The sequence below is a fragment of the Panicum virgatum genome, chromosome 8N (assembly GCF_016808335.1).
Source record: "Panicum virgatum strain AP13 chromosome 8N, P.virgatum_v5, whole genome shotgun sequence".
Taxonomy (NCBI): domain Eukaryota; kingdom Viridiplantae; phylum Streptophyta; class Magnoliopsida; order Poales; family Poaceae; genus Panicum; species Panicum virgatum.
Window position 1 is genome coordinate 30,612,140 of NC_053152.1, and position 5,371 is coordinate 30,617,510.

Sequence of the window (5,371 nt, forward strand, 5' to 3'; positions counted from 1 at the left end):
CTGCGGGATCAAATTATTGCCGCTCAAAGAGATAATATTGGCATGGAAAGGATTAGGCAGAGGCTCATGGAAGGTGACCCTCGTGTGGCATGTTTTCAGTTAGATGTTGAGGGTGTGTTATGGTTTAAGAACCGGCTGGTGGTACCTAAGGATTTAGAACTCCGGAAACAAATTCTTGATGAGGCTCACCTCTCTAGGTATTCTATCCATCCTGGCAGCAACAAGATGTATCAGGATCTGAAACAGCGGTTTTGGTGGACAAGGATGAAGCGGGAAATCGCAAGTTATGTGTCAGAATGTGACACCTGTCGGAGGGTTAAGGCTAGCCACTTGAGATCAGCCGGCCCCTTGCAGCCATTGAGTATTCCATCCTAGAAGTGGGAAGACATTAGTATGGATTTCATCGTCGGTCTACCCAAAACTTCCAAGGGGTATGACTCGATATGGGTTATTGTAGATCGTCTCACCAAGTCGGCCCATTTTCTACCGGTAAAGACCACACATGCGGCGAAGCAATACGCTCAGCTATATATAGATCGCATTGTGAGTCTTCATGGAATTCCAAAAACAATCATTTCAGACCGGGGTGCTCAGTTCATTGCCCGGTTTTGGGAGCACTTTCATGCCGCCCTCGGCACTCGGCTCCTCCGCAGCTCGGCTTATCATCCCCAGACTGACGGTCAGACAGAGAGAATAAACCAAATATTAGAGGACATGCTTAGAGCTTGCGTGCTCACCTACAGTCAGAAATGGGATGAGTGCTTGCCATTGGCCGAGTTTGCTTATAACAACAGTTATCAAGAAAGCATCAAGATGGCTCCATTTGCGGCCTTATATGGACGGAAATGCAGAACGCCTTTGAATTGGTCATAAGCGGGGGAGAGAACTTTCTTTGGGCCCGATATGGTGAATGAAGCAGAAGAGCAGGTTTGGGTCATTCAGGAAAATTTGAAGATTGCCCAATCCCGACAAAAGAGTTATGCGGACAAGAAGCGTCAATCCACCCTGTTTCTAGTGGGGGATCATGTCTATCTGCGGGTATCTCCAATGAAAGGGGTTCAACGGTTCGGGGTGAAAGGAAAGCTCGCACCTCGTTATGTTGGGCCTTTTCTTATTGTTGAGCAATGTGGGCCAGTGGCATACCGTTTGGAGCTTCCTGCCCACTTATCCGCGGTTCATAATATATTCCACGTATCTCAGCTCAGGAAATGCCTTCGTGTTCCAGAGAAGGTGCTTGACATTGAGAAACTACAAGTGGAACCCGATCTTGTCTATCCCGATTACCCAATCAAAATCGTTGATCACAAAACCAGGGTCACTCGGAATCAAACCAGTGTTTTCTATAAAGTGCAATGGAGCAACCACTCCGAGCGGGAAGCTACTTGGGAGACGGAGGAATTTGTTCGGACTAAATGTCCGGAATTGCTACAAGTCTACCAAGGTACACCCCAATTTATAACTCTCCCTTTAGCTATTCCTTAAATCTCGGGGCGAGATTTCTTTTAGGGGGTAGGATTGTAACCCCTGACTCGCGGACAGTCCGCTCGAGACTGGAGGACAGTCCGCGAGGCATCGCCAGATATTTATCTGGACGGATGTGGGACCCACTGGTCAGATCTCTCTTCCTCCTCATTTCGTCCAGAACCGAGCGACGCTAGACCGCTCGCCTCGACGTCGCCCTCTCCCCTCGATCTCCCTTCTCCGGCCATCCTAACTCGATTCCTTGCGTGAGTACCTTCCCTAGCCCCTCCTCCACTTTCCCAAACCTCCAGACCGGCTCCTCACGGCCGGAATCCTTCCCACCACCGCCGGACGCCATTGGAGGTGTTGAAGCTCAGTTCCACCGCCGATCCGCCTCTCCGGTCGCCCTCCACTCGAACCGACCGCGGGAATGGATTCGTGGTGAGTTTCTTATGCTTCGCAGCCTTTTTCCCCTTCCATGGCGTGTCGCCGGCGCCGGAGCACGGCCTCCGCCGTCGTCACCGCCCTTGCTGCCGCCTAGTGCGAAGGTCAGGAATTAGTTATCGCGGACGGTCCGCCTGGGAGGAGCGGACGGTCCGCCGGTCAGGTTAGTTTTTGTCCAGAGGCGATGTTGCCTCTGGTTGTCTTGCAAGGTTGACTGCGGACAGTCCGCTATAGGGGAGCGGACGGTCCGCCGTTGAGGCTTGAAATTGTTCCAGAGACGATGTCGTCTCTGGGGGTTCGCAGGAGTGAACTGCGGACGGTCCGCCACTTGGGCGCGGACAGTCCGCAGTAGAGTCTAGGAAATTGTCCAGAGACGTTTTCGTCTCTGGTGGGTTGAGTACTTGAACTGCGAACGGTCCGCCAGGGGTGGCCGGACAGTCCGCAGGTAAAATGGGAAAAAAGTTCCAGAGACGTTGTTGCCTCTGCTGGGTTGGTAGGATAGTGCGGCGGACAGTCCGCCACTCGGGCGCGGACAGTCCGCAGGGTATTTCAGTTAAAGTAAACTAGTTACATTCTTGGGCTGCACTCATTTAATTCATATGCATACGTGTAGCATCCGCATCTGAGGGAGCCGTCTTTGAGGTGATCGCGGCACCACAAGAGCAACCGACGCAAGCCCAAGAGGAGAGGTGTGAGCACCCGGCCCAAGGCCCGTCTGACCCCAGTGTTGAGCAGCAGGCGCAAGGCAAGCCCCGGTGCACATCCTAGTATTTTAAATTAAGACACCTATGTATGTTTCTACTACTTGTGCATTAAGTTCAGGAATTGTTTGGAACCCTAGTTGCATGATTCATAGGATTCCCAGAGTTATACTAGCATGTATAGGACGATAGTTGTGCTAAGCTTAATGTTACCGGTAGAAGACGAGTGGTCTCCTGCACTCGCGAGATGTAGGATGTTAGGAGTCGAGTAATTTCCGGTTACTCGCGAGATACGTTATTATCTTTATATAATTCAGTATGTGAGATTTGGTTTTGAAATGAACATGGAAATGTGAGACCGGGCGGGGATGATGGATAGGTATGGCAGCAGGACAGGGTTCCTGGGTGTCTTAGCCCCGTCTGTGTCGATTAAGGACCGGTGGATGGGGCAGTGCTGATCGGGGATTGAACTGTACTAACCGCATGCCGGGAGTAGGAGGTAGTCGAAACCGGTAAGCCGAGTACTGCCTTGCTTCGAAAGTACAGGAACCCGCACCCAACTCCTGGGGCGAGTCGAGTAGTCGCGGAGAATTGGGATGCATGTGTTTACTTTTGGTGGTCTCACGTTGAGCTCGGCTGACCATATGTCGTTGGGCTGGTTCCTGTAGTTCGAGGCGGGGAGGGGAATGGTTGGTATGTATAGTCCGACGGGGCAAATACGTGCCGTGTTGGTTAGGTCCACCTTGCAAGGTTAAATCGGATCGATTCGCCGTGTCTCGCGGTTATGAGGGCCTTGGTCTCTTTGTCACACCGTAGCAAAAATGTAGAATGTGAGTTAGGTATGTTTATATAAAATATTGAGCTCATCGAATTATTTTGCTTGCATCACCATGATTGCTATAGTAGGTCTTTGCGAATATGAGATGAGAGTTAATTTATATAGAATCTGAAGCTAAAATAATGAAAGTAAGGAATTACTTTAGTTGCTTTTTCTGCAAAATAACCACCAGCCAAAAGCCTTGCATGTCTAGCTATGTGGGCTAAGTTATACCCACTGGTCGGGTAAGCCTTGCTGAGTATTAGAATACTCAGGGTTTGTTGCCAACATTATTTCAGGGCACGCAGACGTAGACTTCTGTCCCTGCTGCGCCAAGTTCATCCGCCGGGATGCAGAGGGATGGGTGGTCGTGGAGCCGGACGTTTAGTTAGGGATCTCTCTAGGGCTCACTTTTGGTAGCTGTAGGCCCCGTTCCTCTAGACGAACCAGGATTTCAGTAATGTAAAGTTTGTGAATTATGTATTTATTCAAACTCGGTTTGTAAAACTTAAGGTCAAGTTCTATGTATATTTGTTGTATATTCAAATATGTGTCGTGCTTGTACCATCTGCGCCCACCTTCGCGTGGGACTATCGGTGATGTTTCGATCGGGACGTGGGTTGAGAAAGGATCGCCAAATTAAGCCATTAAGCTAATGAGCCCGATGTGTTCAAATGACGGCCATTATGCTTAATTAGAGTTTTAATTTGGCGGTTCCGTCACAGCTAGGACACTACAATAGCAAAGGCAAACCAGGGGTGCAGTCACAACGTACAGGGTCTTCAGACAGACGTGGTGACGCATGGGAGTATTTACTAGTAGATATAATTAAAGGCATCAAAATCAGACACCATCATATGTAAATTCCTACTAGATTCCTCAAAATAGAGAAATTAATATATATCCTATACATCTATATCGAACCAAATTTACTAACTCATCTGTATTCATCAATTTCTTGCAAATTTATATGTATTTACCAGAGTCCTCCTTATTTCTTAAATGTAGAAAAATCCATCTAATTGCAGCATAGATGAACTGACAGAGTCGGTTCCAATACGGAACAAACATCAGTAATGGTATCCACTGTCCGTTTTGCATTAGGGTTCAACTATATACAAATAGACCCATTAATATCATGGCATGTGCGCTAAATTTTTCAACTCCTGCTGAACGGATAGGAGCCCCCTAAATATCATGGTCTACGCCCTAAATTTTTTTAACTCCTTTTGAGAACTTGAAGCTGTCTAGCACTACTACGGAACAACTCATCCCAAATGCCCCGTCACCGCTGGTTCTTATTCTCCATAGCTCATGGGGCTAATTTATGAGTATTACTCAGGGCTATGCCACGAGCTTTAGGCCAGTTTCAGTGCACAGTTTCATGACATAGTTATCAATACTGAGAACTTAATGAGTTTCATGGGACTCCCCTTATATACAAGAGCAATATTGAGTTCTGCGGAAATACAAGGAAAGTACTTAGGAGGAAAGAAACAGATAACAACTCGATGAATAACAAATTGATGTGAGCATCTCCAAGAGACTGTCCATTTTCGACTCTTATTTGACTCTCTATTTGCCTCTCCATAAAGATTGCACTCCATATTGAGCATCTCACCCCAACAGACTCCATTTCCCACACACCAAAGCCCAGCAGCTACATTCAACTCTCTCTTTGCGTGTGGGGTCCATACTAAGCCAGCCAATAATTTAGCTAGCCGGACTGGCTAGCAAGTGGGCCAATTTGGAGAGCTAGATAGCTTGGCGAATTGGATAGCTAGTCTGTTGGAGGGCTATTTTGGTGTTGAATAGCAAAAATTTGGCAAGTCTCTTGAAGATGCTCTTTGTTTTTGGGAGCCAAAGACTTGTTCTTCTCGCATAGATCATTAGATCACTTCTCTAGTTCCATGATTCGGTTACAAAGCCCAGCGAAAGTCATCTCGAG